Source organism: Macaca fascicularis, chromosome 12 (assembly GCF_037993035.2).
Source record: "Macaca fascicularis isolate 582-1 chromosome 12, T2T-MFA8v1.1".
Lineage (NCBI taxonomy): Eukaryota > Metazoa > Chordata > Mammalia > Primates > Cercopithecidae > Macaca > Macaca fascicularis.
In genome coordinates, this window is record NC_088386.1 from 113622772 (window position 1) to 113646415 (window position 23644).

General features: G+C 45.1%; 1 long non-coding RNA gene across 4 annotated transcripts in view; it reads right to left on the minus strand.

The window, feature by feature from the left end:
- Window positions 1-23644, minus strand: part of LOC123567950 (uncharacterized) — a 105014-nt gene that overhangs the window by 46251 nt on the left and 35119 nt on the right. For 3 of the 4 annotated variants that reach the window (XR_010580094.2, XR_006691152.3, XR_010580095.2), the window contains one exon: window positions 10659-10780. This is a non-coding gene — a long non-coding RNA (uncharacterized lncRNA). Of the gene's footprint in view, window positions 1-10658; window positions 10781-12666; window positions 12975-23644 lie in introns of those variants that run through there. The other variant, XR_012421465.1, reaches the window with a different exon arrangement.

Here is a 23644-nt window from a genome sequence, read left to right on the forward strand (position 1 = left end):
ATTGTGTAAATGAGCCACCAGCGGTGGTGCAGGTAGGTAAAGATGAGAGCAGTGGTCCCATTGTCGTCAGCTGGGTAGTCAGGGAAGAGCAGGTGGATGAGGGGCCAGGGCCCAAAAAAGGACAATTAAGTAGAAAGCTGCAGACCACAGGCATCATTCAAAGGAACTCATCAAAGAGAAAATGATAAATGACAGTATAATCGTGAACAAATCACGTCACTTTCCTGGGTCCCGCTGAGTCTCCCCTATAAATAATGGGGCGTACACTATTTGATTTCTACCACTGATAATTCCAAATTAGATGAGGGGATAAGTGGGGGGACAGAGTTACAGAATGGGGGATGGGACTGGAGGATGAGTACTGGGGCCTGAGGATGGGCACTCGAGAGCCAAGAGAATTTGGAACAGCTAAGAGTCAATTTGCACTGCAAATCAGACCCAGGGAGAACATCCTGACTGGCAGGGGTCCCAGGTTATTGAAAGTTTGGCAGCACCAACATTCAGAGCAGCTGGCCTGGATTTGCTCTAGCAAAAGATTCACACCATGTGGGGACTGCCAGGTCTCCAGGGCCCCAAGGGCCCCACTCTGCCCAAGGCAGCCTGAAGAGGTTGAGATCCCCTGGCCAGCAGTGACCTACCTGTTCCAACTACACTGCACTTCACTGGTGAAAAGCCCTCTGGCCTCCAGGACCTCATTTGGCCCTCACAACAGTCTGGTAAAGAAGGATGAATCCTCATTCCCATTTTACAGATAAGGAAACTGAGGCTCAGAGAAGACCAGTCTTGGCAAGCCACACGCCTAGCAGAGCCAGGAATGAGCTCATGTCCTGCCTCATTCGAGGAGGAGGCACCACACGGGGCATGGAGGGGTGTCATTGTTCCCCAGTGTGTGCCTGGTTGCGGGGACAGAATGTCAAAGGCAGGAACCCCATCTTGTCCTCTGCACAGGCCCTAATTCTCTTCCCCCAGGCCCACGGAAAGGTGCTGGAGGCAAGGAGGCCCAATGGGAAGAACACTAGACCCAGTAGACCTGTGTCCAAAGCTGCCTGCCCTTGGGCAAGTCAGTTTCCTCATTTGTAAAAGTAGTGGTTGCACTAGACTAGTAATTTCCAATATTTCAGCATCAGATCTTTGCTTTTCCCCAGTGAATCTCACTAGACCCCTTGCTAAAAGGCCACTCCAGAAGAATCAGAGTAGAAACCTGGCAGGGCTAGATGCTCACCAAATTTCCATCCAGCCCCTGAGGCCCCTCCATAGGACGAAAGTCAATGTGGAATCCAACTTGCAAACCATCCGATTTCCCAGTCGCCTTCAGGGCCTTCATCCCTCTCCACAGAGCCACTTAAGGACACAACTTCTCAAAGCCCGATGTGGCCCTCCACTCTCTTCTCCTACATGCTCAGCCACCACTGAAATGCTGTCAACTTCCAAATCATAATTCCAAGTCACAACAAATGCCTACCCAACACCTACCCTTGGTTGTCTGTATTAGTTGTCTACTGCTGTATAACAATTTACAACCAAATTTAGCAGCAAACACTTAACATCTCACACAATTTCTGAGGATTGGTAATCTAGGAGCAGCTTAAGTTACTGCTCAAGTTCTCTCATGGGTGGCAGTCATGGGTTCTGTCTCAAGTTCTCTCATGGGTGGCAGTCAAGATGTTAGCTGGGGCTGTATCATCTGAAGGCTTGACTGAGGCTGGAGGATCTGCTTCCAAGATGGCTCACCCTATTCACATACTGGCAAGTTGGTGCTGGCTATTAGCAGGAGGCCTCAGGTCCTTGCAACATGGCCCTCTCACAACATGGCAGCTGATTTCCCCTACAGTGAGTGCTCCAAGGGAGAGCAACCAAGATAGAAGTCACAGTGCCTCTTATTACCTGTCTTGAAAACCAGACGTGATCACTATCACCATAATTCTTTTATTAGAAGCAAGTTACTGAATACAGCCCACAATGAAGGGGAGAGGAATCAAGCTCCACCTCTTGAATGGAGAAGCATCAAAGAATATGTGGACTTATTTTAAAACCACTATACTGTCCAAGGGCAGACTTATAAACTCCTCCCCCAAACCCAGTCTCTTTCAGCTGGTGCCTATTAAACTGTACCCACTCAAGGTAGCCAGGAGCCTGGGCCATCTCTTCTCTCATGCTCACATCCCTCATGTCTAATCAAACACCAAGTCCTCATATTCTCATCTCCTAACATCCTAACTACAAGGTAGCAAAGATGATGGTTAAGAGTATGGGCTTCCTGGCCAGGTGCTGTGACTCACACCTGTAATCTCAGTACTTTGGGAGGTCAAGGCAGGAGGATTGCTTGAGACCAGGAGTTCAAGACCAGCCCGAGAAACATAATGAGACCCCATTTCTACTAAAAGAAATTTATAAATAAATTTTAAAAAGAGTATGGGCTCCCAGACTGAACCCTGGCTCAACCAATTACTAAACTTCCACTTGCCTGTTTCCTCATCTTTAAATGAGGAGAATAGTAACTACCATATTGTGAGGATTAAATACTCCATGTAAAACCCACAGGACAATGCCCGGCACATAGTGAATACTAAATAAATACTTGCTGTCGTATTTCTCAAATTTGCATCTCTGTCCATCTGCACAGGTCTAAGCAATTGTAATCCTTCACCCAGATGATTTACACAGCCTCCTATTTGGTCTCCTTAAATCCACTCTGTTCTCAAATATGTTCTCCACAGAGCATCCAAAGGGAGCTTTGCAAAGTGCATATTCAATCATGTTAAACATCCACCCTCCACCACCATTGCTTTAAAACCCTCAAAGATTTTTAGTGCTTCTTAGGATGAAGATGAAGCCTTCCTCTCACTCTGCACAATCTGGGCCCTTGCCCAAGTATCCAGTCACCTCCTGATAAGTCTCCCTGCTCTTCAGATTTTCATCAAACCCACCATGCTTCTATCTGCCACCAGGCCTTAGCCCATGCTCCCCCAGAGGAAAACTCATGTCTTCCCTCACACCACCTTACTTCACCTAGAAAAAATCTAATCGCCTTTCCTATCTCAACACAGGTGTTATTGTCCAAAGAAACCCTCCCTGACTTCAAAATCTCCTTAGAACACACATCCCAGTCTGTGATTTTTTGATTAACCCCCTCTCTCCCACTGTACACGAAGCTCCACGTGAGCAGAGACCACACCTGCCATTGCTCACCATTCTTTGCTCAGCTCCTAGCCCATGTGTGGCACAAGGTCAGTTTCCAGGAAGTGTTTGTGGAATGAATAATTAAATGCTCTCGCTCTCTCAGATATTGCAGGGAGAGTTCCAAGTGTCAGGGACTGGCCAACAGAAAAGGACCCACCCTCCAAGCTGGCCTCCTCCCACCTCACCCACCCTGGAGATGCTGAATCATCAAGTCACTCCTAGCTGGACCACGTCTCACATAAACAAATATCAGACCCCTCCGGAAGTGCCATGAAGTGGGGCTTCCTGCCTCACTCTGGGGCTGCCAGAGCTCTCCATACCACTGAGAAAGTGATTGATGGCTTTATCCATGGCTTCCTCGGATGCTGGGGAAAGGCTCAGATTTGCCTGGCTTCTGGAGGCTGCAGTTCCTGAGTACAAACCCCTGGCCTTCTCCCCAGCTGCCCTCCCTGAAATCGGGGTCAGGAAACACATTCCCTCTCCATTAATTTATTTATTCACTGACTTCAGCCACCTTTCAGGGACTCTTTTTCTCCAAATATCTACCTGGGCCCCTGGGGGGCAGTGTGGGGTGGCAGAGAGCACATCCCATCTAAGTCTTGACCAGCTGTGCCATCAACATGCTTGTGGCTTTGGAAATTCACTTTCTTTTCCTAGTATACCATGACACCTGCCTGCTTCCTCCTGCAAGTGTTCAATACTCCATGTCTGCAATTATCTCCAAGTCACCTCTTTCTTTCATCTTTATCCCCAGCCACTCCCTGATGCTGGTGACACTCTCTGTCACACAGAAAGGACTATTCATCCCTGGAAAGATTGTGCACTGGTTCTGCGCTGAGCACAGAAATCCAAGTCTGTCCCACAGAGAAAAGAGAGCCTGCTTCTCACATCACACAAAGGCCTCTGTTTTGCCCGTGACCTCCACAGTCACCCTCCTCGGCCTTTCTTGTCCACTCAGCTAACTTCTTTATTTTGTGTCTGTCCATGCCATGCCTGCTGCTGATGTGCCCAGTGTGAGAATCCTGTCTGCTTCCCAATGTCTGAGGCTCTCCTGTTCCAACCATAGAGTCACAGGACTCCCAGACCCCAATCTGCAGCTCACCAGGTCACAAATCCCAGCGTGAATCCTTACAGGAAGCCAAAGAAAGGAGTTTCATCCCCCACCTTGGGACGCAGCTCCCTTTGGCCTTGCAGCCCTGAGGCCCCGAGGCCTATGTGCATGGTCACTGGCCTCCTCCTGTCTTGGGCCCATCCTGAGGTCCTGTCTTGGTTACCTGCTTTGAGAACCAACTCCAAATGCCCAGCCCCCTTGTCTTGCTGTTGTTCTTGATTTGCTCGGAGGCCCTGCTGCTGGGGTACAGACATCCCTGGGTCCCCTAAACTCCTGAAGATCACCTTCTCCAGAGCCCCAGAAGGTAGGCTAAGCCCACCTGGTGTGACACCTGACTCCATACCCTGTTTCTCTATCCACTCACCTTAGCCATGGACCTCCTATCCCTTGTCTTCTGGTCTGGATCACCCCCAGCACAGTCTACCTTGCCTGCCTCTCGCCCAGTTAAAAGTCTCCCTCAGTTTGCTCCCTGCAGTGGGATGACCCTAAATCTTCCCCAAACTACTCCTTGTCAAGCATTTCTAGGGCCCCAGAGTAGATCTGAAAGAGACTTAGCTCTTGCCCTAAGACACAATGTTCCTTTTCTTATATCCCTGTGTTCAAATTACGTATCATCCAACAAACTGCTTTTTAAAAATCTGATCCGTGCTGGCTTCTATTTTATGCACTGGGGTCGAAGCAATGAAAAAAACAGAGAGGAACCTCTGCCCTCAGGCGTTTGCACTTCAGTGAAAGCCCACCAGACATGGAGTCAAACTCCAAAACGAGAACTTCCTCTGCCTGTCCTGAGGCCTCTCCACTTACCAAGTGGAGTCAACCTTTCTGGTATTGTCATCTTGAATCTCGAAGCATCGAGCTCCATTAGTGTCTCCCTCCAAGCTCCACTCCTGTTCCAGCTGTTGCTCCCCATGGTTTCCCCTTCAGGGGAGGAACAGTTGTGCCCCCTTTGGCGCCTCCAATATCTCCATTGCTTTTCCTTCCCCCTCCCTGTTGCCTCCTCCTCTTCCTGGGTCAGATTTACTAGTCAGCCCTTTTACCCCTGAGGAACGTCCTCTGTCCCCTCTCCAGTAACCCACCCCTCTTTTGTTCTGTCTCATCAGCAAGGCGAGCCTGCACTGCTCTCCATGCAGATTTTCTCCTCCCCAGAGGCTGCCACTGGAGTCCACAATGACAGGGGAGCCGAACATTTCCCAGTCAGTCGCCAGCCCTCAGCAGAGCTTGGCCTGGGGCCCATGCAAGCATCTCAGGAGAGGAAAATCAACTTTCCTGGACCCAGCCCTGGCTTTCCAGTGAGATCCCACAGCCTCCGCAGGCTGCTGGCATCCACTCTGGAAAGGACATATGGGTGGTAAACAGACTGTGTGTGCCCTGCAGCCTCCACAGGGCAAAGGCCTGGCCCTTGCCATAGGAGCAGATCTGACGCATGCATAGTGGTTCTGGTGCATAACCACCCAGAACATGGTGCAGAGGAGCCTGGGCCTTCGGGACCTCTGAGTCACAGAGCAGCCAAAGAACTCCCAAGGGCTGTGAAGGTGGGACAGGGACGGGGAGCTGCAGTGCCATGGTACCACTGCCTCTTCCCTCCCATACAAGGAGCTCTTCTGTATGGCCTGGCGCCTCAGGTTCCTATGGCCCTGGCATAGACAATAAGAAATAGCCTGCCTCGCTTCTTTTGCCCCCAGTAAGCACTCAAAATGAGAGTCGTCCATTCTCCTAGGCCAAGCAACTAGGCAGATACCAGCTCACAGGTGAGTGGAGGCTTGTACCAGCCTGCCCTGCCTGCCAGCTTCACCAGAGTCTGGGCATTCTTAGGCCCCTCCATTATGCCAGGGGTCTCCAGACCTAATTTTGGACTATCACTAGCACCCAGCCACCCTCTCCAGCGGGCTAAGACCCCATGTGAGTGAGGACAGGCTGTGATGAGAAGGGAGTGGCACTCCCAGTCAGGCAGAGAGCACCCTGCAAGTGAGCACATTTGGTCAAGACAAGGAAGGGCTGCTATAGAAATCTAAGTGGATATCTGACACTGGGGCAGTGGAACTCCACCCCTTTGGAAGATGGACTGTAGGATGATTGAATCCTCCCTCACCAGGTTTCTTCTTCCCGGATTAGAAGAGTTTTAAAGTCAACAACAGAGGCTAGTTCTGGAGCAAACCAGCCCTAAGCTACAGTGACCCCGAAACAGAAGCTACGAAGGCAAGAGCTCATACCTGTAATCCCAGCAATTTGGGAGGTCGAGGTAGGAGGATCATTAGAGGCCAGGAGTTTGAGGCTGCAGTGAGCTATGATCATGCCATTGCACTCCAGCCTGGGCAACAGGACAAGACTCTGTCAAGAAGAAAGAAGAAATAAGGAAGAAGGAGGAGAAGGAGGAGAAAGAGGAGGAGGAGGAGGAGGAGGAGGAAGAGGAGGAGGAGGAGGAAGAGGAGGAGGGGGAGGAGGAGAAAGAAGAAGAGGAGGAGGAGGAGGGGGAGGAACAGCAGCAGCAGCAGCAGCAAAGAAGAGAACAGCATCTTTAGAAAACCAGCTATTCCAGGAGAAGAAAAGCAGCAAAAAATGATAATAACCTCATTATCCTTGGAACCTAATAAGACTCTAACCAGATCATAGCTGCCAAGAGAGGGGGTTAATGGTATTCAGAAGTTACAATTGAGGTGATGGCAGCTGGAATATTAGCAGGACCTTCCAAAGAAGGCAGAAGAGAAATTTAAGAGGCGGTGGTGAGCAGGCATCATCTTTCCTAGAGATCAACACCAAAAAGATTACGATACAGACCTAGGAGGGAGAGAGTCCAGCTTCCAGATTCCAGACTGGAGGCCGGGAGGGTACATAATTCTGAGAGCCCTATCAGTCCTTCCTTGAAAGAGAGAGAATTCACCTACAGAAACGCAAGGAAGGGAGGGTCTAGCCACCCCTCCCCCCAATACCACTCTCACGGTCTGCTGGCAACCCATCTTTGTGGACGCAAGCTCCGGCATCCATGGCAGGGTCATTTTTACAAGGTGCTTACACCCCATGCCTCCCGGTGCTTTTGACACTCCCTGGAGGGACACTGCCAAGGCTCCTGGGAGCACAACAGGAGGCCCTTGGGCGCAATCCTGGAGCCAAGTTCAGCTGTTCCCCCAGCTGGAGCCCAGCCTCCTGACTGTGCACCCCAGCTGGCTCTAGGGACTTGGGGAGGGAGCCTTCCACTTCTCTTTGGAATAAGGGGCCTGGATTAGCAATATTTCCCAACTATGATTTGAGGAGTTCTGACCCCACTAGATGCTCCATGGCAAGAGGTTTCACTGGACAAATAATCCTGGGAAATGCTGCAACTCTGCCAACCCTCTCAGAGCTCTCTGTTCTCCTTAGCATAGTAGAGGCTTTGAGCAGCCTACAGTGAGGAGGAGAGGGAAAGCAGCTTAACTTTGGTGATGTTTTGTACTGGCCTCCACACATGAATTCTGTTCTATATGCTTTATCTCAAACCCTCTAGGAAGGCACTATTGTAACCCCATTTCATAGAGCCATCCTCTGGGTGGTTCTGTGCTGCTCCTCTTGGCCCAGAGTGTCTCCAATGTCCCATTCAAGCCTGGGACACTTGTCGTGAGCACGGCTTTAGAAATTCTGGACAGGAGGACCTCTATGACTAATTAGACGCTTTCCTCACACTGAGACGAGTCCCATTAAATTAGTGGGGGGCAGGGGGAGGGGAAGAGACTGAGAGACAGACCGAGAGAGAAAGAGAGCAAGAGAGACACACATCAAGACAGACACACACAGCTGTAGAGGGAGACACAGAGGGAGATGTGGAAAGACACTGAGAGACACATACAGAGATACTGAGAGAGACTGAGACAGAGAGAGACACTGAGAGACAGAGACACAGACACAGAGACACTGAGAGACAGAGAGAACATGAGAGAGACACTGAGAGACAGAAACACTGACAGAGACACAGACACAGAGACACTGAGAGACAGAGAGAACATGAGAGAGACACTGAGAGACAGAGAGAACATGAGAGAGACACTGAGAGACAGAGACACTGAGAGACAGAAACACTGACAGAGACACAGACACAGAGACACTGAGAGACAGAGAGAACATGAGAGAGACACTGAGAGACAGAGACACTGAGAGACAGAGACACAGACACAGAGACACTGAGAGACAGAGAGAACATGAGAGAGACACTGAGAGACAGAGACACTGAGACACAGAGACACTGAGAGACAGAGACACAGACACAGAGACACTGAGAGACAGAGAGAACATGAGAGAGACACTGAGAGACAGAGACACTGAGACACAGAGACACTGAGAGACAGAGAGAACATGAGAGAGACACTGAGAGACAGAGACACAGACACAGAGACACTGAGAGACAGAGAGAACATGAGAGAGACACTGAGAGACAGAGACACTGAGACACAGAGACACTGAGAGACAGAGACACTGAGGACAGAGACACTGAGGACAGAGAGAACATGAGAGAGACACTGAGACACAGAGACACTGAGACACAGAGACAGACATACACACAGAGAGAAGGTAGTAGGGAGAGGGGAGCGCAGCCACGGTTGTGAGGAGAACCGGCCGAGACAAGCTTTGTGAGTGAGCCGGTGCTTTGGAGGGGAGATGAAGGCGGCTTGAGTGTGGGATCTCAAACCCACCTGGGCCAAGCCAGATCCCCCTTGGAATGTGTTTCCATTCACAGGCTGAGGAGGGCAGTGGCCGTGCCTGTGAGAGAGGAACTCTCACGGAGGAAACAGGCATATCCTCATCACCCTCTGGCTCCTTATGGGCAGCTTGGCCTGGGTGAGGAGGACCCCCGAGTCCACCTGGGAAATCTCAGCTGCCTGCTCGAGAGGGCAGCTTCAGGGCTAGGGAAGGAGGAGAACTAGGGCCAGAATTGTAGGGGCAAGGGAGCGCGTGCTCAGTGACAGACCCAGGCTGAGTGTGAACGACCCATTCCCCTCCACCCCGCCCTTTCCTCCAAACGACTCACATGCCTGCCCCCCTCAGCCCTGAACACCTAGCCCCAGCCTGCACAGAAGACCTGCAGTCTGGGAGCAGGCAGGCTCAGAGCCCTGCAGGTGGCAGGTGGGGGGTTGGTTCTGTCCATCTTTGGATCCCCATCCCCAGCCCTGTCCGGGACATTTGTCCTCAAAGGAGCTTTATTTGGTCTTCTCTCCATTTCTGTGCAAGCCTAGTGAGAAGCCACGGCCAGCAAGAGGAAGCAACGGCCATCTGCTTGGACCTCATTTGAGAAGGGCTGAAATGGGCTACCTGTCCCCAGACTTCCCTCCCACGCAGTATGTCAGAGTCTGGCCACTAGGAGAAGGTCTGTTAAGGTTTGAAGAGACCCAAAAGCCTAGCCTTCCAGCAGAAGCCTCCGTCCCTACAGGCTGGGGCAAAGAGGGCGGACCCCAGGTGGCAGCATGCGGGTCACATTTGTCTCACACAATTTGGCAACTGGTAAGTCTAAGCACTGTGGCCCAAGGGCTGGGAGTTCCTACTCAGAAGTAAGACTGCCGGGATCTAAATCCCGGTTCTGCCACTTCCTATCTGAAAAACACATGCCTCCGTTTCGTTCTCTATAAAACACAGCCCCATCACCAGGCTGAAGGCAGACTCTTTGGGGCAGATCCTTCACCAGCCCATTTTGCAGATGAGAAAACTGGGGTGAATGAGCCGGCACTGGGACCCCAGGTGCTTCACTCCAAGCACAGAGATCTTGCCGCTTCAGCAGGCCAACTTCCCTCCCCAGGGAAGGCTGGGAAACAGTAACCGGAGAAGCGGGCAGGAGGGACTCAGAACCCTGCCCGGCCCCCAGGAGGGTCTCTGCCCGGGTGCCAGGCTCAGAGCTGGCCAGTCCTGCCATTCCTCTTGCCTCTGGTTTTTCCGAATTCTGCCTCTCCCCCTGCAAAGCCATTGCAGGCAGGGCTCTCCCAAGCCTCGTTTACAAAATTATAAGCTTCCTTTGTCCCCAGTCTCCTCTGGTTACAATAACACTCATCGGCTCTCCAGAGCTTTCAGGGGCATGGAAAATGTGACTTCACTCCTCAAGGATTTCTGATTTAACAAAATGGCATTGGGGAAAGAAAATGAAAAAGAATGTCTCTGTCCATCCCTGATAGAAAAGGCAATAGGGCTCCAGCCTCCCAGCCCAGAGTCAGGGCCAAGAGCTCCCAGAGGGCCCAGAAGGCACAGACAGAGGACCCTCACTCCCTCTTGCACTCCACAGACTGGAAATCAGCCTCTCTGGGTGGTGTCTAAGGGGAACAGGGAGGGAAAGGGTCACTGAAGACAGGTGTCAAAGCAGGAAATAAATACATTCTGTCTTGCCATTCCCCAGTTTGGCAACTTTATTATTCCTTACCTTCTTTACTCAGTCAGTCCATCAGTCACTTGTCCTAAGTGCTTGAAATGAGTGACTTTGGTGTCCAACCACCGGGGACAGTATTCTGGCTCTGCCATCTTTCCAAGCCTCAGTTTTCTCATCTGCAAAATAGAGACAATATAGTCTGGACCTTACAGGGCTGCTGTGAAAGCTAATGAGATAACCTGTGCCAAGGACTTCGCACCAGGCCAGCAGATCAGAAGCTCTCGAGACAGGGTAGCTCTTGGTGCTGTCATTCATCCCTGCAAACCTCTGTCAAGCAGAGCAAGGTGTCTGAGGCTGCACTGTTGGGAGTACCCATCTCATGGCACCTGCAGTCTAGATACCCAGCCCTGGAGACTCCTAGCTGGCCCATTACTTTAAGTCCTGAACACCAGGACTAGTCCAATAGGTAGACTCACAGGGTAAGGAGAAGGGCTTAGTGAGTGCTTGCTGCATACAAGACGCTGTGCAGGTGCTAGGGAAAATTCTGAAATAGCAACTATAAACCAAACTCCACGATTTCAGGTATATGAGAAATATAATTTTTAAAAAATTTCTTTAAATCAAGTTAAATCCATCTCTGAGCCCCCATCCCACCTGAGACAGGAAATTCGGTCCTGGTCATTAACAGAACCTACCCATCCTCTCTCTCACCAGCATCATTGGAAGGGGTGCATGCGTGGTCACTGGCCATTTGTCCCCAGTGGGGACAAATGAGATACCTGATGCAAGGCCACACAGTACCCAGGAGCCCAGGGGCTCTGCTGCTTCTGTGCCAACCACTGCCAGAGAAAGCTGGTCACAGACACATCACAGTCAGCCCTCTGAGGTCCTGCCCACCCTGGGCATTGCCAGGGAAAAGGGTGCTGTGCTTCCTGGACTCTTCCCTCAAAGGCACTCACATCTCAAGTAACTCAGGCTCCCCGAAAGGAAGAAAAAAGAAAAGAAAGCAATTCCTACTCCCTGGCCTGCAGCAGCAGACTCCCAAAGCAGGGCTCCCAAAGCAGGGCTCCCAAAGGAGCAGGCTGTTTACATGGGAGTTGGGGGCAGTGGAGACAAAAATATAGGGATAACAGAAAATGAATCGTTGTATCTCAGAGATGGCCCCTCTAAAGAGGTGACTTCCAGGGGCTCCTAACAAGACACTTGTACCTCCTCCACCTTCTACTCCTACCCTATCACCCACAGGCAGAGGAAGCAGCAAACCACGTGGTGACATTTCAGGTCTAACAAAAAGCCCTCCAGGAAGTAAATCAATCTCCCCAAAGCTTCCTGAACACCTACACTCTCCTTCCTCTAAGGCAGATGTTCTCGAGAGGTCTCTGTCAAAAGGGATCTGTTGACTTACCACTGTCACCTTGCTGAGGCCAGGGCAACAGGGAAGATTAAGTGTTAACTGGGAAGCAATACTTATCCAATAAGGGAAATAGGTATTTATTTAGCATCTACTAGGTACCACCAGGTGATTTCACAAACATCCTACCTGCTCATCACAACCATGCAAAATGAGTACTTCATTCCGTTATTGATAAGGAAACAAAGGTCCTGGGAAAGAGGCCAAGGTCACAGAGCTGTATTATGACAAAGCTGAGAACACTCAACCAATATTTAATAATAATACTATCACTTAGGGTACTATTATCATTCCCATTTTATAGAAGAGATTCTGAGGCACAGCAATTAAATGATCTGTAAGGGCCAAGAAGGCTGCCCCTGAGGCCTGAGCTATTTACCCCCTCATTTTTCTGCCTCTGCATGAGAAGCAACTGGTTGGAAAGTCCCACCAGTTCCGGGAATTCATGTTCTGCCCAGATTCCTGCAAATGAGTAGGGAAGCACTACCAAGGATTCTGGTGGCTTTGCATAGGACTTAAAGATTCACATTATTTTGAAATAAAGTTTTGCAAAGAATACAATTGCAAATATTTAGAAAGTAATTACAGAGCATTGCTTTGGGCAGCAAAAGACAAAAACCCCTACGTGCCTCACTGCCTTCTCCTACTCACCCCCCGCATCAATTCAAAGGCCTGGAATCCCTGGCTCTGTTCAATAAGCAGAGATGGCTCTAAAGAGAGGACCCAACGTGCTCAGCAGTCGTGGATAAAGGAACACCAACAGCCAGAGACGGAAAGATCCCTTCGTCAGACAGATGAGAAAACTGAGGTCCGCGTGACGGAACAACTTGCCCAGGGTCAGGCACCTGCGTAGGCACCTGGACACATGTGCGTGTACACGCACGCAAGGCCACGCACGCTGGGGCTCTGGCCGGCACGGCCCTCACGTGTCCTCACGCACGTATTCCCCGCATCGGTTCCCCCAGCGAGCCCCTGCCCGGGCCTCCGGAGCTGCTCACACGCAGGTGAAGACTGCCCCCTGGTGGGCGGGAGCCCTCTGGAGGTTTGCAGGGCCAACGTCCTGCGCCTGTAATCCCTGAAAGGGGCTCCTCTGGAATCATCCCCAGGCCCTGGGGCCAGGATCGAGGCTGCTCTGGGAACTGGGCTTACATGGGTATGGGTTGGGACCTCTGGGGTCTTAGAACCAGGGAAATAATAAAGCAGGGGCTTGATGTTGCAAGTTTAGTCCCTGAAAGCTGATTGAAAATGGAGATGAGCAACAGGAAATTTTTGGGGGGTGCTTTCTAGAGATCAACACCTCTTCCAAGGAAGGGATACAAGCAGGGCTGGGCAGAGAGAGAACGTGGGCTGTAGCACAGTCACCTGAAGGCCGGGAGCACAGAAGTTAGGATGGCCCTCTGGGACTAACAGGTTTAGCAAATAAAAATACAGGATGCCCAGTTAAATTTGAATTTCAGATACATGTGAAAGTTTTTTGTATAAATATGTTCCATGGAAGGAGAGGAGGGTGTCTGTGCAAAAGCAGTGGGAGTTGGGGGTTGCAGTGGTGATGCAGACTGCTTACATATAGAGAGATGGAACAAACAGGTAGAACAGTCACCCACCACATTCGTGGTTTCTGTGGATTAAACAAACTGTGGATTGAAAATATTGGGGGGAAAATGGCTGGTTACGACTGCACCAAACATGTACAGGCTTTTTTTTCTTGTCATTATTTCCTAAACACGATAATATGACGATTATTTACGTAGCATTTACACTGTATTATGTATTACAAGTAATCTACAGGTTACAGGAGGATATGTGTAAGTTACATGCAAATACTACACCGTTTTACAGAAGGCATTTGAGCATCCATGGATTTTGGTATCTGAGGGAGTTCTGAAAAAAATCCCCCATGGATACTGGGGGACAATTATACTAGGGATAATAGGAGCCATGTTTCTCACTACTGGAAATGAGAGTGGGAAATATGGAAAAAAGAAAACAAGAATAAACCCAGTGGAATTCGAGATATTGGTGTGAGCTCAGTTTGCAATATATAGAGGTATAAAATACAGATATAAATGCATGAAGGACTATTATGGACTGCATATTTGTATGTAGAACTACTGTGGACTGCATATTTGTATCCCTCTCCCAAATTCATACATTTAAACCCTAACCCCCAATGGGATAATATTAGGAAGTTGAGCATTTGGAAGGCAGTTAGGTTTAGATGAGGTATGAGGGTAGAGAACCCCATGATTGGACTGTATCTTTTAAGAAGAGAGAGAGACTAGAGCTTGCTCTCTCCACCATGTGGGGATACAGTGAGAAGATAGTCATCTGCAAACCAGGAAGTGGACTTCACCAGACATGGATTCTGCACCCTGATCTTGGACTTCCCAGCCTCCAGAATTGTAAGAAATGCATTTCTGTTGTTTAAGCCACCTAGTCTATGGTATCTTGTTATAGAAGCCCAGAGTAAGAAAATGACTCTAGATATAAAGTTGGAATGTGTGTGTGTATAGTTTGTTTGCTTGTATGTATATCTATATCTACATATGTAGATATATGAGGATATATGTAGCGATACATATATTCTCTATCTCTACTGAGAAGGTGTGGGGATAGCAACACCCTAATAACAATAACTACATTCCTTGGTTTCTAAATACCATTCTGTGCTAAAAGAAACCAGAGCTCCTTGCAGAAATAGCCACTTCTAAGACCAGAGCTGAAAAAGTACTGTCAATTACTAAGTGACAGTGACAGTTATTACAACATCCAACTATGATTGTTGATTTCTCCCTTTAGTTGTTTTTTTGTTTCATGTATCTTGAAGTGCTATTATTAAATACACACACACTTAGAATTGATATCTCTTCTCAAGGAATTGACCCCTTTATCATCTGCATTAGTCACCTTGGCCTGCCTAACAAAATGCCATAGACCAAGTGGCTTACACAACAGAAGTTTACTTTATTACTGTTCTGAAGGCTGGAAAGTCCATGATCAAGGTGGCAACAGGGTTGGTTCTGGTGAAGCCTGTCTTCTCTCCTTGGCTTATAGATGGCTACCTTGTTGTGTCTTCATGTATTAGTCTGTTCTCACATTGCTAATAAAGACATATCTGAGACTGGGTAATTTATAAAGGAAAGAGATTTAATGGACTCACAGTTTCACATGGCTTGGGAGGCCTCACAATCACACAATCATGGTGGAAGATGAATGAGGAGCAGAGTCACATCTTACATGGTGGCAGACAAGAGAGCTTGTGCAGGGGATCTCCAATTTATAAAACCATCAGATCTCATAAGACTTATTCACTACCATGAGAACAATATGGGGGAACCACCCCCATGATTCAATTATCTCCACCTGGCCCCACCTTTGACACGTTACAATTCAACTTGAGATTTGGGTGGGGACACAGCCAGACCATATCACTTCACATGGTATTTCTTCCATGTATGCAGAGAAAGATCTCTCGTGTCTCTTCCTCTTCTTATATGGATACCAGTCCTATTGGCCCCACCCTTATGGCCTCCTTTAACTTTAATTTTGTAAAGGCTCTCTCTCCGAATACAGATACTTTGATGGTTAGGACTTCAACATATTAATTTTGAGAAAACACAATTCAGTTCAAAAAATAATCTGTACCATTATGACCCATGATCATCTTTATCTTCTCCTCTATTTTGTCAGATATTAATATAGCTATACCAGCTTTTTTATGTTTGATGCTTGCATAGCTTTTTCCATTCTCTTACCTTTGTCAGTGTGTTAATACTTAACACACATCTCTTCTAAACAGTGTTTTTCTGTGTCTTGCTTTTTAATTATCTGACAAACTCTGCATTTCAATTTCAGTGCTTAGTTTTTTATTAATTAAATTATTGATGTGGTTTGCTTTATTTCTACCATCTTGCTACTTGTTTTATCTGTTCCTTCTATTCTTCATTCTTTTGTTTCTCCTTTCCTGTCTTAATTGAGTACTTTTTTAGTGTTCTGTTTTCTCTATTGGCTTTTTAATCATACCTCTTTGTGGTTTTTTTGTTTTTTGTTTGTTTGTTTTTTGCAGAGACGAGTGAACATTTATTTTTGTACCTTTCTTCCTATGTGTATTTCAGGACTTTTTCAAAACAAGGTCCCAGGAATCTCCAGATTCAATTACATCCCTGGGCTTGACTGACTGCTGCAGGAGTCTTAGTGAGCCTTGTACAAATGCTAGAGTTATTCATTTACCAACATTAAACCCTAGGATAGAAGATGCAACAAAAGCAGGTTTCCTTCGTCCATGGAATATGCTGATTTCAGATGAGGCAACAGCCAATGTAGAAAATGCTGTAATTTTTCCTTGGAACTGGACTGTGATGAGAGGTGCTTGCCATGAACATAGCTAGTCTTTTCTTTGACCCTTCCTTTCCAGTTTTTGAAGATAAAGCAGGAAATAATCTTCTCTGAATTTACTTGATAAAAATTCCCCCCCAAAAAACAAAAACACATGCTTCCACTTCACTGATAAAGATTTACTGCAGTTTGACACCTGGGTCTAGTTCAGCTGGCGGATGAGCTGATTGATGTGTTCACCCCATAGCCAGGTGTGCCCATCTCCTTGAGGAAGCCCACTCTATTTTTGGTAGCATGACAGGCCACTGAGAGGTGGAAAGGGCACAAGAACCATGAGATCTCCTGGAAGTGCTTCCCTGGGAAGGCAATTTCATGAATGAGGTCTTCCAAGCAAATGACACCAAACTTCAAACTTCCCTAGGTGTTCCTCAATCAGTGTTGTCTGTCAGAGGGATGGTCTTATTCTTGACCTTGGCTTGTCCAGTTTGAAAATGAGTTCCCGGACAGACTTCAGATTTGGAAATCCCTAGGTCACATAAGGTTCCACTATATGCAGCATTTTTAGGTTCTTGGGGGTGACTTTTACAAGACACCACTAAAAATTTTCTTTGGGCAAAGTCTTGCAATGGTTCTCTGCACCAGTAAACATGCCATCAATCCTTTCGATGTGTACAACAAAGGCCAAGGAATGTTTATCTGGTGATTCCAAGGCATGAAGTTTCACTTCTAGTCGTCTGAGACACACCTGGTCACGTTTCTGCCTCCAGGAATCATGTAGAAATGATTCCAGTCACTTAAACCTGAGCCCTTTTCCTTTCCTCTGCCCCTTCTTTGCCAAAAGTGCCTGCTTTGCCTGGGTGGCTTCGAGGGCTTGATAAGCCTTCCTGTTTTCCAGGAGATTTTCTGGGACCAAAGGGATTTTTCTTTGCTCTTGCTCCACCATCTTTCTAGTGTTACAACTACCTGTACTTTTTATTTTAGTAATTGCTTTAGAGGTTACAATAGGCATTCTTATCAGACTTTATCTTGAAATAATATACCATACACATAATCTGAGATACTTAGCATAGTATAACCTCATTTACCTGCAATCCATCTTTTGTGTTATTATTGCCATATACATATTTCTGCATGAATTATAAACTCCCCAATACAATGTTATTATTTTTAAATGAAAATGTTAACTTTTGAATAATTCAAGAAAATAAAAATATAGGGTTATATTTATTCATGTTTCCCATATGCCATATTCTTCAATCCTTCCTGTAGATCCAGATTCTCTCTAGTAGCATCTCTCTTCAGCTTAAAGAATTTCCTTTAGCATTTAGTGTAGTACAAGTATGCTGTTGGAAAATTCTCTCTGCTTTTATGTTTAACTTAATATACCTTTATTTGTCTTCATTTCTGAAAGCTATCTTCACTGAATATTTAATCCAACATTGATACTATATTTCTTTCTGCAATTTAAAGATGTTATTCCATTGTCTTCTGGCTTTCAATTTTTATGATGAGAAGCCAGCTATAATTCTTATCATTGTTCTCCCGTATATAATGTGCATTTTTATTTGGTTACTTTTAAGAACTTTTTTTTCCAGTGTTTTTTTTTTTTTTTTACTTTAAGTTCTAGGGTACATGTGCACAACATGCAGATTTGTAACATATGTATACTTGTGCCATGTTGGTGTGCTGCACCCATCAACTCGTCAGCACCCATCAACTCGTCATTTACATCAGGTATAACTCCCAGTGCAATCCCTCCCCACTCCCCACTCCCCATAATAGGCCCCAGTGTGTGATGTTCCCCTTCCCGAGTCCAAGTGATCTCATTGTTCAGTTCCCACCTATGAGTGAGAACATGCGGTGTTTGGTTTTCTGTTCTTGTGATAATTTGCTGAGAATGATGGTTTCCACCTGCATCCATGTCCCTACAAAGGACACAAACTCATCCTTTTTTATGGCTGCATAGTGTTCCATGGTGTATATGTACCACATTTTCTTAATCCAGTCTGTCACTGATGGACATCTGGGTTGATTCCAAGTCTTTGCTATTATGAATAGTGCCACAATGAACATACGTGTGCATGTGTCTTTATAGCAGCATGATTTATAATCCTTTATATACCCAGTAATGGGATGGCTGGGTCATATGGTACTTCTAGTTCTAGATCCTTGAGGAATCGCCATACTGTTTTCCGTAATGGTTGAACTAGTTTACAATCCCACCAACAGTGTAAAAGTGTTCCTATTTCTCCACATCCTCTCCAGCACCTGTTGTTTCCTGACTTTTTAATGATCGCCATTCTAACTGGTGTGAGATGGTATCTCATTGTGGTTTTGATTTGCATTTCTCTGATGGCCAATGATGACTAGCATTTTTTCATGTGTCTGTTGGCTGTATGCATGTCTTCTTTTGAGAAATGTCTGTTCATATCCTTTGCCCACTTTTTGATGGGGTTGTTTGTTTTTTTCTTGTAAATTTGTTTGAGTTCTTTGTAGATTCTGGATATTAGCCCTTTGTCAGATGAGTAGATTGCAAAAATTTTCTCCCATTCTGTAGGTTGTCTGTTCACTCTGATGGTAGTTTCTTTTGCTGTGCAGAAGCTCTTTAGTTTAATTAGATCCCATTTGTCTATTTTGGCTTTTGCTGCTGTTGCTTTTGGTGTTTTAGACATGAAGTCCTTGCCCATGCCTATGTCCTGAATGGTATTACCTAGGATTTCTTCTAGGGTTTTTATGGTTTTAGGTCTAACATTTAAGTCTCTAATCCATCTTGAATTAATTTTCATATAAGGAGTAAGGAAAGGATCCAGTTTCAGCTTTCTACTTATGGCTAGCCAATTTTCCCAGCACCATTTATTAAATAGGGAATCCTTTCCCCATTTCTTGTTTTTGTCAGGTTTGTCAAAGATCAGATGGCTGTAGATGTGTGGTATTATTTCTAAGGACTCTGTTCTGTTCCATTGGTCTATATTTCTGTTTTGGTACCAGTACCATGCTGTTTTGCTTACTGTACCCTTGTAGCATGGTTTGAAGTCAGGTAGCGTGATGCCTCCACCTTTGTTCTTTTGACTTAGGATTATCTTGGCAATGCGGGCTCTTTTTTGGTTCCATATGAACTTTAAAGTAGTTTTTTCCAATTCTGTGTAGAAACTCATTGGTAGCTTGATGGGGATGGCATTGAATCTATAAATTACCTTGGGCAGTATGGGCATTTTCACGATATTGATTCTTCCTATCCATGAGCATGGTATGTTCTTCCATTTGTTTGTGTCCTCTTTTATTTCACTGAGCAGTGGTTTGTAGTTCTCCTTGAAGAGGTCCTTTACATCCCTTGTAAGTTGGATTCCTAGGTATTTTATTCTCTTTGAAGCTATTGTGAATGGAAGTTCATTCATGATTTGGCTCTCTGTTTGTCTGTTACTGGTGTATAAGAATGCTTGTAATTTTTGCACATTAATTTTGTATCCTGAGACTTTGCTGAAGTTACTTATCAGCTTAAGGAGATTTTGAGCTGAGATGATGGGGTTTTCTAAATATACAATCATGTCATCTGGAAACAGGGACAATTTGACTTCTTCTTTTCCTAATTAAATACCTTTTATTTCTTTCTCTTGCCTGACTGCCCTGGCCAGAACTTCCAATACTATGTTGAATAGGAGTGGTGAGAGAGGGCATCCCTGTTTTGTGCCAGTTTTCAAAGGGAATGCTTCCAGTTTTTGCCCATTCAGTATGATATTGGCTGTGGGTTTGTCATAAATAGCTCTAATTATTTTGAGATACGTTCCATCAATATCTAGTTTATTGAGAGTTTTTAGCATGAAGGGCTGTTGAATTTTGTCAAAGGCCTTTTCTGCATCTATTGAGATAATCATGTGGTTTTTGTCTTTGTTTCTGTTTATATGCTGGATTACATTTATTGGTTTGCATATGTTGAACCTATCCAGTTTTAACTTTCAGAAGTTGGACTATCAAAATGCCTGGGTGTGATGTTCCCTGTATTTATCTTGATTGAGATTCACTGAGCTTTCTATATGTGTGACTTACTGATTTTGACCAATTTTGGAAAATTGGTAGGAAGAGCCATTATTAAAATTTTTAAAATCCTTATTTGAAAATCTTAATCCCTAGGTCAGCAGTCCTCAACCTTTTTGGCAGCAGGGACTGGTTTCGTGGAAGACAAGTTTTCCCCAGATGAGGGTGGGGGTGGGGAACGGTTTCAGGATGAAACTGTTTCACTTCAGATCATCAGGTATTAGATTCTCATAAGGGGCACGCAGCCTACACCTCTCGCATGTGCAGTTCACAATAGGTTTACACTCCTGTGAGAATCTAATGCTGCCACTGATCTGACAGGAGGCGGTGCTCAGGCAGTAATGCTCACTCACCTGTTGCTCACCTGCTGCTGTGCAGCTCAGTTCCTAACAGGTGATGGGCTGGTACTAGTCTTCAGTCCTGGGGTTGAGGACCCCTGCCCTAGGTTGTCCATGGACTTGTTTCTAATTGAGGTCTTTCCTGTTTCTTCATCTGCATTTTTTTTTAAGTTTGGAAAAAATCTCAAATTTTCAAGAAAGTTGCCCAAATGAAGCAAATCTTTTTTTCTCTAAATTATTTGAGAGGCAATTTCCAACAAGATGCCCTTGCTCACTGAACACTTTTGTATGTATGTATTGCCTATAACAAGGATATTCTGCAATATAACCTAATCAGATCATCAAGGTCAGGAAATTAATGCTACCATTATTACTATTATCTCATCTTCAGATCTCATCCATGGTTAGTTGTCTTAATAATGTTCTTTACTGTAAAATATTATAGTCCAGAAACTCACGATGGATTTAGATGTCATGTCTCTTTAGTCTCCTTTAGTCCATAACAATTTCTTTCTTTCCGTGCATTTCATGATCATGACTTTTTTGAAGATTATAGGACAGTTATTTCATAATATGTCCCTTAACATAGATTTGTCTTAAGTTTCTCCATGGTGTATTTTAGCTTTTGCATCATTGGCGGAAATATCACCAAAGTGAGCTGTACAACTTGAGGTGCGACATCATTGTTATTTATCTCACTAATGGAACAAGTTATGCACAGAAAATTTACCAAGAGAGACCATATTTTTTATGAGGCTTTACTTTTGTGAGACCCTATAAAGTCTCAATAAATTTAATAGTATTAGAGAAATACCAAGTTTTTTTATCTGACCACAATAGAATCAGATTAGAAATCAAAAATAGAAAAATAACTAGAAAATCTCTATTTAGAAACCGAATACTGTAAGTTTAAATAATCCGTAGGTCAAAGAATAAATCAAAAGAAATTGTAAAGCATTTTTCACTGAATGAAAATGAAAACACAACAGAGCAAAATCTATAGAATGTTACTGAAGCATAAATTAAGGGGAAATATATGGCACTAAATGCCTATATTAGTAAAGAGGACAAGTCTCAAGTCAATGGCCTCATCTTTCACCTTAAGAAACTAGAAAAGAAGATTAAATCCAACCCAAAGTAACAGGAATAAAGAAAATAACAAAGAATCAAGCGGAATTCAATGAAATAGAAATCAGAAAAATACAGAAAATTATGAAACCAAAAGTTGGCTCTTTGATAATATCAGTAAAATTGACAAATTTCTAGCTAGACTAATACAGAAAAAAGAAAAACAGAGATGACACAAATTACCAATATCAGGAATGAGAAAAGTGGCATGACCATGGCTTCTAAAGATATTAAGAGGAAAAAAGAGGATACTGTGGACAATTTTAGGCCAATAAATTGAACAACATAGATATAATGGACAAATTATTTGAAAAACATGAACTACCAAATCTCACTCATGGGAAATAAATAATATTTATACTGATAACCCTATATTTATTAAGCTAGTTGAATTTGAGTTAAAATTCTTCTCATATACACACACTCTCACACAAACCATGTGCAGGTCCAGAAAATGACAAATGTGAAAGAACTTCATAAGTAATTTTTTTAAAATTTCAATAGCTTTAGGGGTACAAGTGGGTTTTGGTCATGTGGATGAATCATATAGCGGTAAAGTCTAAGCTTTTAGTGTACTCATCACTCAAATAGTGTACTTTGCACTCAATAGGTAATTTTTCATCCCTTACCCCCTCCCAACCTCCCCACTTCTGAGTCTCCAATGTCCATTATACCACTCTGTATGCCACTGGGTACCCATAGCTTAGCTCCCACTTAGAACATGCAGTATTTGGTTTTTAGTTCCTGAGTTATTTCACTTAGGATGACAGCCTTCAATTCCATCCAAGTTGCTGCAAAAGGCATTATTTCACTCTTTATGGCTGAATAGCATTCCATGGTGTGTGTGTGGGGGGTGGGGGATGGAGGTCTATGTGTGTGTGTATATATATATACACTTCAGATATATATACAGATGGTACCACTGCAGTCCAGCCTGGGCGACAGAGGGAGACTCCATGTCAAAAAAAAAAAAGGTGGAATGCTGCCTTTATTTTTGTCCTTTTATGGCTTCTTCTGGTCATTGTCATAGTGACTGTCAACCATCATGGCCCTGGGAGGAGTATTGTTTAGCATGGAAATGTGATTATAATAAAGCCTGAGGTACTTTTGAAGTCACTCCTCATCTATCTTGGTTCTAACCTTCTCAGTTGGTGTGGTTACAAAGGGAACATTTTTATCACAGGTGTCCTGTTTCTTAAAGATAAGCAGAGTTAGGACAGATAGAAATTCAGCTGTGTTATGTAGGCATTACACCAGTGGGAATAGATCAAATGGTAGATCTAGTTTTAGTTCTTTGAGAAATCTCCATACTGTTTTCCATAATGGTTGTAGTAATTTACATTCCCACCAGCAGTGTATAAGTGTTCCCTTTTCACCACATCCACACCAACATCTCTCGAGTTTTAACTTTTTAAGAATGACCATTATGCTGGGGTAAGATGGTATCTCATTGTGGTTTTAATTTCCATTTCCCCAATGATTAGTGATGTTGAGCATTTTTTCATATGTTTCTTGGCCATTTGTATATCTTCTTTTGAGAAATGTATGTTCATGTCATTTGCCCATTTTGAATGGAATTATTTGATCTTCAACAAAGACAAAAACGTACATTAAGGAAAGGACACCCTATTCAATAAATAGTGCTGGGAAAATTGTTTAGCCACATATAGAAGCGTGAAACTGGATCACCATCTCTCACCATATACAAAAATTATCTCAAGATGGATTAAAGACTTAAATCTAAGACCTGAAAACATAAAAATTATAGAAGAAACCCTAGGAAAAACTCTTCTGGA